Here is a 12840-nt window from a genome sequence, read left to right as displayed (position 1 = left end):
CATAAACAAAATGACAGATAAATACCACGTGATCATATCAATAGATGCAGGAAAAGCACTTGATAAAATCCAGCATGCATTTATGACAAAAACTCTCAAAAGTGAGATTAGAGGTAGCATACCTAAACATAATAAAGGGCATATATAACAAACCCACTCCCAGTATTCAGTGGGCAAAAAAATATAGACAGGGATGTCCACTTTCATTTCTCTTATTCAGCATAATACTGGAAATTCTAGCCACAAAAATCAAACAAGAAGAAATAAAAGGCATCTGAACTGGAATGGAAGACATAAAACTATCTTTATTTGTAGATGACATAATACTGTATATAGAAAACCCCAAAGATTCTACCAAGAAAGTATTATAACTCATAAATAAATTCAGCCATGTAGCAGGATACAAAATTAATATCCAGAAAGCAGTTGCATTTTTATATGCCAATAATGACCTAAGAGAACAGGAAATTAAGAAAATAATCCCATTTACAATTGCTTCAAAAAGAATTAGATACCTAGGAATAAACCTAAGTAAGTATGTAAAAGATCTGTACTCAGAAAATTATAGGATGCTGAAGAAAGAAATTGAAGGATATATAAATAAGTGAAAGCACATACCATGTATATGGACAGGAAGAACTGACATCATTAAAATGTCCATACTACCCAAAGCAATCTATAGACTCAATGCAATACCTATCAGACTCTAATAATGTATTATAAATAACTAGAATGAATGTTTCAAAAAATACAATAAAAAATGCCCCACATAGCAATAGTGATGTTGAGAAAGAAGAACAAAGTTGGAAGAATCACTACCAAATGTGAGATTATATTATAAAGTGACAGTAATCAAGAAAGCATGGTATTGGCATAAAAATAGACACATAGATTAATAAAACAGAATAGAGAGGGCAGAAATAAATCTACATCTTTATAGTCATTAATATTTGACAAAGGAAGCAAGCACATTATATTGGATAAAGATAGTTTATTCAATAAATGGTTTTGGGAAAATTGGACAGATAGGTGCAGAAAAATGAAATTAGACCTTCTTATACCACACACAATAATACACTCAAAAGGACCAAACTCTTAAATATTAGGCCTGAAACCATAAAAATTCTAGAGGAAATCATAGGCAGCAAAATCTCAGACATTACTCATAACAATATTTTATCAGATCTATCTCCCTGGGCAAGGGAAACAAAATAATAATAATAGTAGACAAATGAGACTATACCAAATTAAAAAGTTTTTGCATAGCAAAAAAACACCAACAAAATAAAATACAAACCACAGAATGGGAGAACATATTCTCCAATATATCTCATAAGGGATTAATATCCAAAAGTTATAAATTATTTACAAAACTCAATACCAAAAAAAACCCACCCCAAACAACCCAATTAAAAAATGGACAAAGAACATGAATAGACATTTCTCTAAAAAGGACATACAGATGGTCAATAGGCATATAAAAAGATGCTCAACATTACTAATCATCAGAGAAACACAAATTGAAACCACAATGAGGTATCATCTCTCACTTGTCATAATGGTTCTCATCCCTAAATTGACCATCAACAAGTGTTGGCAAGGATGTGTAGGAAGGAGATGTTGCAGTGTTGCTGGGAATGCAGATTGGTGCAGTCACTGTGAAAAGCAGTATAGAGATACCTCAAAAAACTAAAAATGGATCTGTCTTTTGATCCAGTGATCCCACTTCTGGAAATATCGCCGAAGCTACCTAAGACGCTAGTTTGAAAGAACATAAGCACCCCTATGTTCATTGCAGCATTGTTTACAATTGCAAAGATATGGAAGCAGCCCAGTTGTCCATCAGTAAATGAGTGGATAGAACATCTATGAGACATTTACAACAATGGAATTCTTGCAAAAAAATTTCATCCATAAAAAAAGATAATTTTACCCTTCGTGACATTATAGATAGACCTGGAGAATATTATGCTAAGTGAAATAAGCCAGTCAGAAAGGGCAAATATCATATGATTTCACTCATATGTGGAGTCTAACAAACAAACTGAATGATCAAGGAAAATAGAGACAGACTCACAGATAGAGAGCAGGATGCCAACTAAGGCAAGATGTTGGACAGGTTTGGGGGTGTAGGTATTGAGTAAAATGGAAAATGAACTCAATGGACAGCATTGTGGGGGTGGCAGGGGGAAGGGGGAATAAATGGACTAGATAATGAAAAAACGCATTAACAAAAAATACTAAAATAAAAAAAAATGAGATCATCAAATTTAAAAGCTAAACATAGTTTTCTTTCATGTCCCCTATTTTTTTAGTCTTTATTATACTCTCCTGGAAAAGAGTCAAGCTCGTTTCTGTAGATGTTCCACTTGGTGAGCAGTAGATTATAATAATTAAGAGCATAGAGTTTACAGAAGATAAACAAGTATTTAAATATCGGCTTTACTACCTACTCGGTTTGTGACCAAGAGTAAATTATTAAATGTCAGATTTGTTGTTGGGACTAGGTTAAAATAATTATTATAACCTACTCAGCCCATTGCTTGGCACACAGCAGTATTCATAGTCAGTAAATATTTGGGATATATCCTAAGCTTTGCTCCAAAGTTGGTTCTTTCTTACGATACATCATACATAAAGCTGGGGTGGGCTCTTTTTACTGCCTTCAATTTTGATATCCTTCCTCCAGTTTTGGATCCTTTAATTTGTGCTTCTCAAAATCCCACAAGAAACAATCATTCCTCTTCCTGTTTGTCTGCACCATTTTCACTGCATCACAAATTAACCACAAGTTCTCAGTTTCCATCACCTGTCTCTGTTCATACCTGACCCTCTTCTTCCAGAATCCTGTAATTTCCTGGCTTGTTCTTATGTCACAAGTGAGCATACTTTCTTACAGAAATGTTTCTAATGATACCTTCTCCCATATCTTCTTGTTTTCCATTAATTTATATGTTTGTGTAGTTTCAAATAGCCTTCAATTTACCAATCGACAATATGTGTCTTCTGTGTCTTCTATTCCAACAACAGTTGGAACAGATTTCTCTCAGAAGTGCTTCTTTAGGCTTATTACATGAAAGGATTTAGAAACTATTGTTTTTTCATTCGTGTTTTATGCCACCATTCTTAATATGAGCCTTACAAGTTTCAAATTCAAGTTTTAAATATATTTTGTTTTTGAAGTATTTCTAGCAGCTGAATTTTGTTCTTCACCCAGATTCACATATTAAAATCCTAACCTACTGCTATTGTTACAGTACAGACACACTGGAGCCGGACTCTGGAGGACAGTAAACTGATACCACCCGGACTACCTACTGGGCTCGACTGTCCGTTGCCAATTGGAAAGACATCTCTCAATGCCAGAGATTTGTGAAAAGGAAAGGAAATGTGTATTTAATGCTATACAGACTTAAAGTAGTGACCTAACATCTTCATTAAAATAGCAAAGTCCTTTAGGATACCCACCTATGCACACAGTACTCCCTTCTCCCCCTGCCCTGATTCAGGATACCTTAACTCAGGAAAAGAACACACATCCATTTTTCCAGGCCGTTGGCACCATCAGCTGTGTCACCATCTAGACAGGATCTCTAATTAATCCAAAGTCATGTGGCACCTTCTCATGGTCTACTGGCAAGAGTTCTTTGTACCCATTTTTCCAGGCAAAGTCTCTCCTGCTTCCCAGGCCACATGGCCAAAGGGAGCACTCCAAAGCCAAATGGACCTCTTCTACCAAAGCTGCAGGGGTCTGCACTCTGGCCAAAAGCATGTGGCTCTCTTCTTCAACTGGCTGCAGGGGTACCCACTCTGGCAAACTGGCATAGTTTTCTCGCAATGGCTGCCATGTCTGGGTTTAAATCCCTGAGCCAATCTTCTTCTGTACACCCATTTCCGACTCTTCCCACAATCAGTTACACCTGCCAGCATTCCTGTATTATTCCAAGTTTACTGCACTGCCATCATGAGTCTGGGCAGGTATGGATGGCCCCATGTCCTGGAGGCAATCTTTTTCAAGCTCCCATACAAGTGCTGTGTCTCTGGGGACCTGCCCCCCCAGTTACATCTTTGGGGGAAGTTACTTCCATCCCCCTGGCTCCAAGCCTAGCCACAGGCATTTAACATATTCAAGTGACCCGCCAAAAGCTATAGATACGTTAAATGACCATGCCACGGATTAGCTGCAAGGCTGTGGCTGTACAAAACAGCCCTGCATGTTCCTGCTCCATGTGTCCCTTCCCCCAACTCACACCTGTGGGGAAGGGGTGAGGACATCTTATATGTCTCTCCAATATTTTCTAGACACCTTGAGTTCTGGACCCCATTTCAAATCCCCTTTTGCTCCCCCCTCTTGGCTGCACCCTGTCTCACTATCTCATAATGATTGTAATTAGAGATAGGGCCTTTAATATGTAATCATAGTAAAATGAAATTACATGGGTAGGCCTTAATCCAATATGACTAGTGTCCTTAAAAGAAGAGAAGGTTAGAACACAGACACACAACAGAGGAAAAACAATGCAAAGACACAGAAGAAGATGACAATCTACAAGCCAGCTGAAGAAAGAGGCTTCAGAAGAAAATGACTCTGACTCTAACTTGACCTTGAACTGAAATTGATAAACTTATACAAAAGTATGTAACCACAGCCCTGGCTGGTGTAGCTCAGTGGATTGAGCGCAGGCCTGAGAACCAGAAGACCGTGGTTCGATTCCCAGTCAGGGCACATGCCTGGGTTGCAGGCCGGTTCCCTGCAGGCCAACTCCCAGCAGGGGACGCACGAAAGGCAACCATACATTGATGTTTCTCTCCCTCTCTCCTTCCCCTCTAAAGATAAATAAATAAAATCTTTAAAAAATATGTCAAATTAATAAGCTCACTGCGTGTTAAAGAACATGTGAAAATGTTTAAAAAAAGTATGTAACCACAAAATTTAGAGAGTATTTTAATGGAGGTATACTTGCAATTTTTTCTTTTAATTTTGAATATTATCCTTCTTTTAAATTAAAGAATAAATAGGACAATATCATTTGTTCTATGCTTAATATTTTCTAGAAATCCTGGTTTATCCCTATGTACAAATTGTCTATCATAATATATAAAAATGCTTTTCAGGCTTTTGTTTTTGTTTTTTGTTTGTCCCTTGCAAAATTTGGGCTTATGTCCTAAGAAAAATAACCACCCTCCCAGCATGCTGTACTTCTAGTTTTGGTTTTATCACTTCCAATTAATCTTGTAAGTTCAAGTTTTTCTATTTTTGGAAGGTATTTTTTCTATAATTATCAAAACAATCTATTTAGAGTATAAATCTAATATGTGATACTGTCACGTCTCCTACTTAAGCCTCATTGATAGTGTTCTCTGCTCATAAACTTCCTACTCTAATTTAGCTGAGCTTTATCTGAGTAACTTGATACAGTCTATAAGCTTGACACCCAGTTTTTCTTCTCTAGTGTAAGAGGAACCTCAAAAGTCCTCATTGTAATAAGACTCAAAGGTAAGTCTAATGAAGGTAATGTATAGACACATTGAGAAATACCAGATAAATCAAAGCTCTCATAGTCTATTTTTTCTTACATGTTTTGTTGCTATTCCCCATTTCACATTACTTATTCTCAGAACAAAACCACTGATAGTTCCCGCATAGCCTATTCCAAACAAAGCCTCTTTGAATCGGCTAATAGTATTTCCAGTGCTAAATTTTTCCCCTACTCTTCCTATTTGTTTAATTGCTATTCATCTTCTTTTTATTAATATACAAAAATGTTAAACATGTAACTATTTCAGAATTTCAGAATATGTGTCTTCCCTCAACTATCCTTTGTGGGTTAGGAAACCAACTTAGTTTTCTTCATTTATAATTTTTTCAACTTTTACTAATTGATCTTGCAAATATCCATATACTTGTCTGTCTCATTTACCAGAACTCTACTTTGCTGAAGATAGTGATATTTAAATGTTTGTATCTCTAGTGCTTGGTATAACATCTTACATAGTAGGTACTCAATATATGTTTGTTGAAATACACTGCTTTTGTATTTAGTAAATTATATAGACCATCATACACAAATATTCTACCACATTTTACAATAACAACACTCTCTTAATCTGCTACAGATTATAAACCATCTTGTAAAACAAGATTTTATATCTTCAAACACATTCAGTTTACTCAAAGAATGGGCACTTATGGAGTGAAAGTTGGCAGCAGTTTTACAGAAAATAGTCATAACTTTTCAGTTTGTGGCATAAGCATGGAGAAGTAACTATTTCTTATTTGTATGGACATAGAGAATCTAGGTCATTAGATGCTCCTTACCTAAATTGGAACTGGGCCAGGGTGCAGGCCAACCAGCCTGCTCTTTAGCAAAATGTGCTGTGGGATGCTTAATGACCACAAATGCTCAGAACTTCAGTTTCATGCCTCATCCAATAAGATCTCTTGTCTCTCAAGACATTAAAATAAAGAGTGAGTCATAAGGAAATCAATAGTGTTGTATTCAAACAAAGCTATTTAGATCAAAACACATTCCATTTTCTCATTAGCCATGGAGCCAAAGTGGATTGGGGGTGAGCAGGGGAGGTTAGGATTTTCATTCTTTTAAAACTGCACACAGACTCCAAAGTGTATGCAATTGAATGAACTTTATTAAAGCTAATTTTAAAAAATGCATGTTGCTTCCTCCCATTTATTCAATAATTGATTAATTATAGCCTGGTTCACTTCTTATAGTGACATTTTTCAGTTTCATTTGTCCTTTATATTTTTGAAGTTTGGTTGGCTTTGGGAATTGTATTAACTGAATTTTTTAAAGATTTGAGGGAATTTAATTTCCTTTTAAAAATGGTAATATATCAATTTTCTAAGTCATTAATTGGGATATATGGATTTATTACCTTTCATTTATTATGCTTTCCCCACACAAAACAGGGGTCATGTAACTGGAAAGGCAAGATGATTGTTTCTGTTCTTTCCTTCTGAATGTGTTCATACCTACTTCAGTGTTATGCAGTAGAAACATAATGTCACACATATAATTTTAAGTTTTATAGTAGCCATGTTAAAAATATGAAAGTAGTAGATAAAATTAACTTTAGTGATAAGTTGTCTTTAACCTAGTATACCCAATGTGTTCTCATTCCAACATGCACTGATGTAAATATTATTGAGATATTGAACTTTTTTCTTTGTAATAAGTGTTTGCAATGTGGTGTGTATTTAAATTTGCAGCACATCTAAATTGACACCAGCCTCATTTCAAGAGTTTGACTGTCATAATGGACATCACAGCTCTCCTTGACCTAACTGTACCACCAAGATAATGCTACCTAAGTCCTTTTGGAAGTCGCCTCATTGGATTTCATTATAGTCCAAATTTTTAAATCTCTCAAACATTTTTCTCTCTCAACATTAGTATCACCATCAAAGCAACAACAAAAAAGTATTATTTATTTTCTTAAATGTCTGCCGATTTTGCAGGATGTGGTAGGCTTATGATCAGTGCTCAGAGAGCAATTAGCATTTGAATTTAGCCACACGAAGATAACAACATGAGATTATTCATTTTAACAGCTGCTAAGTGGTGTTAATTGCTGGCTGTAGACCACAAGCTGAACAATTTTCTGTGTATTGTACAAACAGAACAAAACAAAATAGAAGTTAAAAGAAAAATATTATCTTCATTATAATAAGGTACAGTATTTGATGGTGTAATGTATCCTTATAATTGTCGACATTAAGAATGTCCAAATCTGTAGAGAATTTCTAATAGAATTTACTAGAGCCAAACAGAAGATATGCCTAGAAGCAAGATCTCCACAGACTGAGAAAAATGCTTCTCAGAATGGCTGTTTGCAGTTTCTTCTATGCACTGGGAATTAAGGAGGGAATTTAAGAAAGATAACAGAAAGATGGGATAAAGCAAAGCAGAGAGTGGATTATAGGATAGTTAACAAGATTATGTGCTCTCTTAGGATCGTAAGCTTCTGAAAAGAGATATTCCAATGGTTGTTAACCTAGATGCACAGAAATAAAGGGCAGGGCTTTCTTAAGGCAAAGATAAACCTTTCAGTGAAGTTATATGTGGTGGACCTGAGTACCCACCATGACCTGCCCATTTAAAAATTTATGATTGGGACACCCTGTGAGGTTACTTTCAGTAGAACCTCTTTTTAATCCACATAATATATCATTTATGAAATTGACCATAGACTAGTAATATTTATGAGAAACATGTTATGATTACCCATTTTTATTTTCAAATAATAAATTTGGAAACATACACCTACATACATACATACAAGTAGATATTTTTTAAGTTCTTTTTCTTCCTTTTAAATATTTTTTTAAATTTATCTTTAGAGGGGAAGCGGGGAGAGAAACATCAATGTATGGTTGTCTCTCGTGTGTCCCCTGCTGGGAACTGGCCTACAATGAGAACTGGCCTGCAACTCAGGCATGTGCCCTGAGTGGGAATCAAACTGCGACCCTCTGGCTCACAGGCCCGCACTCAACCCACTGAGCCACACCAGTCAGGGCCATACAAGTAGATATTTTGAAGGAAAAGCCCCAAAAGTCTAAATTCGGGATTGATTCTGAAGAACTGACATGAAGTCTTACACAAATTCATAGAGCTTTACCAGGAGAAACTTACATACATGGCAAGGCAGCTATTCCCAGTAGTGGCTGGTAGGGAAAAATGCACACCTTCCCAGGACAAGGTCTCTTTCTTCTAGGGAATGATAGTAAAACCATATGTTGAGCAGTCACATAGACCACCAGAAAGAATGCATCCCTAACTTAACGATTAGTAACATACAGTTATTACACTGTATACACTCATTAACCTCTTTCCTGGGGGCATGAGGTTCATCTTTGGGTGATATTCTGGTTTTCTGAGTGGTCCTCTCAGCCTGAGGCTACAGCAAGTTAAGAGTCTAACATTTCCTGGCTGCCTTTGCTGCTGGAGCCATAATACATCTCAGTAAGTTCCCCTACATGTGCTGTAAGCATTTAAAAAGTTTATAAAACTGTCAATGGATGGAGTCTTGATCTTTAAATTAATTAGGATGATATGTGGTTGCAGAAATCTAGAAAACATAAGGCCTGATTAAATTAATTCCATTGAAAACTGCCCCAAAGAAGTGGCATTTATTAGATCATTAGACTATGCTGACTGAGCTAAGTTCTACCAATATTTATTGATACCTTATCTTTTGGTTTTCATTCCTGAAATGATGGCTAGAATATATAATTGGATTCCATTTTCAATCAATGAGACTAAAAGAAACTGATCACATGGAGAAATTAAAAGTATTCAGTTATTTAAAATGGTAAATGTGATCATTATGATTTATCCTATTAATGCAGTTTTTATTTTTATTTAATTCTTATTCGAGTATAGTTTTCTGTTTTATAGTCCCAGCCCTCCTCCCCCCAGTGCTCCCCACCTCCCTCCCACTTCCACTCCCCACCTTAATTATTGTCCATGTGTCCTTTATACTTATTCATGTGAGTCCCTCCCCTTTTCCTCTATGATTCTCTCCCCTCTCCCCTCTGGACCCTGTCAGCCTGTTCTATATTTCAGTGTCATTGGTCATATTTTGCTTGCTTGTTTGTTTTGTTGTTTAGATTCCTGTTAAAGGTGAGATCATATGGTATTTGTCTTTCACTGCCTGGCTTATTTTGCTCAGCATAATGCTCTCCAGTTCCATCCATGATCTTGCAAAAGGTAGGAGCTCCTTCCGCCTTTCTGCAGCATAGAATTCCATTGTGTAAATGTACCATAGCTTTTTCATCAACAGTGAGTAATCTGGCTAGGGTTGAAAATATGAGAAATTCAGGACACTCTCTATGTGAGTAATCTGGTCCAAATGATATCAACTTTTATCCTAAACTAGACCATGAAACATTCTACATCAAATCAACATTTCCATTTTAACAAAACTACATTAATAGTTTTGGTCAATTTTACAAACTCTGGTAAATTTTACAAACTCTGGTAAATTTTGCAACCCAGAAATGTCTTTCTGAAGGACATAGGAGGCATTTTTAGAAGACAATGCATCAAGACAGATAAGGCCCACAGCTGGCCACATACCAGATAGGAGGTATCAAGATAGTAGAACTATTGGAGAGCTGATGGAGAAGGTGGCAGAACACATCAGTGCCATGTGGGACCATGAGCTAGACCTCCAGGTGTACAAAATTTGTTGACAATAAAGAGGCCACATTTTAAATCTGACATGGTCAGAAAGACCAGCCTGGTGGCCTTACAAAGTCAGAGACAAAAAGTGCCCTTATAGGATGGTATGAAATTAGCAGCTAAAAGTGAATCACGACAGGCAGTCATTTCCGAGGCTGGCATCTTTCTTAGCAATGATATTTTTCTTAACAATGATTTTTGTATCTACAACATACATTTGGAATGTCAGGTTAATTTCCTTTTCCCAGACCCCTCAGGACACAATCTCCCACCAGAATAGGAGATCACAGAGCCCTTCGTTGTTATTTTTTAAGATTTTATTTACTTATTTTTAGGGAGAGAAGAAGGAAGGAGAAAGAGAGAGAAAGAAATACCAGTGTGTGGTTGCCTCTCATGGGTCCCCTACTGAACACCTGGCCTGCAACCCAGTCATGTGCCCTGACTGGAAATCAAACCAGTGACCCTTTCGTTCACAGCCTGTACTCAATCCATTGAGCTACACCTGTCACAGTTATTGTGTTAATTCTTTTTTATAGAGTTATGCAACCATCACCACAATCTAACTCCAGAACATTTTTTAAAGATTTTATTTATTTATTTTTAGAGGGGAAGGGAAGGAGAGAGGAAGAGAAATATCAATGTATGGTTGCCTCTCCTGCATCCCCCACTGGGAACTGGCCTGCAACTAGGCATGTGCCCTGACTGGGAATCGAACTGTGATCCTCTGGTTCACGGGCTCATGCTCAATCCACTGAGCTACACCAACCAGGGCCTGTGTTAATTATTAACTGTTTGCTATCCTATACCAACCTATGTAAAAGAACTATGTGTCTATTTGTTTTACTTTTTATTCAATCACAGAGCTTTCTTGCTTTGCTTTCTCCAGCCTCCCTCATCTATTGCCCATGAATTTCATGTCATTCTCCTCACCTCTTCCCTTTTGATTCTAATGTATAAAATGGCAGAATCAAATTTGCCATTGAACTCTTCTTTGCCGACACCAACACTCATTTGGTGGAGCATTTTCTGGAGCCATTTGCTGGAGTGTTTTCTTAATCTGTTGAGATTTTGCTGTTCAGCAATTGTCATCAGTTTGGCTCAAATAAATGAAAAAATTCTCACAGGTTTCGATGTGTCTTATATTGACAAATTTCTGTCATTGAAAATCTGGGTATGACCTTAGACCAGTTTGATGCTATTGATTTTTATGGCAATGAAATCATAAAACTGGATGGTGCTTCTTTGTTGAGAAGACTGGAAACTCTATTGGTGAACAATAGAATATGCCATATAGGTGAGAGACTTGATTAGGCCCTGCCCTGCCTGACAGAACTCATTCTCACCAACAATAGTCTTATGGAACTGGGTGAGCTGGACCCTTCAGCATCTCTCAAATCAGGGACTTACCTAAGTATTCAGGATAATACTTTTTAAAAGTAAGAAGTATTATATAGACTTATGCAATTTATAGAGTTCCACAAGTCAGAGTACTAGATTTCCAGGTGAAACTAGAAGAATGTCAAGAAGCAGAGAAAATGTTCAAGGGCAAACAGGGTGCGCAACTTGCAAAGGAGATTGCCAGAACAAGCAAAATTTTCAGCCCAGATGCTGGTTTTCCAGCTGATAAAAAGAATGGTGACCCGTCACCAGGGGATGTAGAAGCAGTTAAGAATGCCGTATCACGTGTATCAACTCTGGATAAAGTGGAGCAGTTGAAGAGCTTGCTGTACTGGGGTCAGGCACCTGGCAGGGAATGCAGATCAGGCCCCACCAATGATGGTAAGGAGGAGAGGGAAGAAGACACCGTCACAAACCAGTCCAGAAAGGCGGGGCCTGAGTGCCCACAGGATATATAACATGTCCACTTGGCACAAGTGCTGCTTTTTGAACATGGGAAAATAGCCTTGTTGGTGTCAGCAAAGAAGAGTTCATAGGCATTGTTGAAATGCTTCAAATGGTTTCTTGTCATTTTGTACTATAAATTTTAAAATCTAATGCTAGATTTTTACAAATAATAAAAATAAGGACACTCACTGTGGAAAAAAAGAGAAAAAGACAGATATGGTGTATATATACCAGTCTCTGGAGAGAAGATCAATGCTTAACTTTGATACATTTCCATCAGCAAATGCATATGACTTAATTATATTGAACACCCTCTCCCATAGTGTCCTCCAGGACATTTTCACTAATTCTTCCCAGTGTTTCAAATTCTTCTGCCTTTTGTTTCAAGAGAATAGGAGTTGAGTTCACCAACTCTCCCATGCAGCATTAGTCTTTACTACTAATGCAGTGGTCTTGAATACATTTTTTTATCTTGTTTAACTCCATCCTGTTTTGTCCCATCTAGTGCAATTTTGTTTGACACTGTTAAAAGCCCCACAATTGGGAACAGAGATGGAGGGTCTTAAAAATAAACATCATCAAATTAACTTTTACACTCACTGCATTCTAAAATCATCTCTACTTAATCTAGTACTACACAGCTTGCAAGGATGTTTTGTATGGAATTATAGGGCCATGGAGGAATGTATGGGAATGAATGTCAAATGGTTGCCTTGGTCACATCACAGAAATAGAGATGCTGAGTATTGAATGAATGAGACAGTAGGGCTTAACTACTTTTATGCTCGTC

General features: G+C 37.0%; 1 pseudogene; it reads left to right on the top strand.

The window, feature by feature from the left end:
* Window positions 1–12061, top strand: part of LOC118975714 (U2 small nuclear ribonucleoprotein A'-like) — a 111867-nt pseudogene extending 99806 nt beyond the window's left edge.
* The last annotated feature ends 779 nt before the right edge of the window (window positions 12062–12840 follow it).

This window comes from Sturnira hondurensis, unplaced genomic scaffold (assembly GCF_014824575.4).
Source record: "Sturnira hondurensis isolate 20B ecotype Veracruz unplaced genomic scaffold, ASM1482457v3 Scaffold0020489, whole genome shotgun sequence".
Classification (NCBI taxonomy): domain Eukaryota; kingdom Metazoa; phylum Chordata; class Mammalia; order Chiroptera; family Phyllostomidae; genus Sturnira; species Sturnira hondurensis.
The sequence above is the reverse complement of the archived record's forward strand: the minus strand, read 5'-3'. Positions and strand labels throughout refer to the sequence as shown.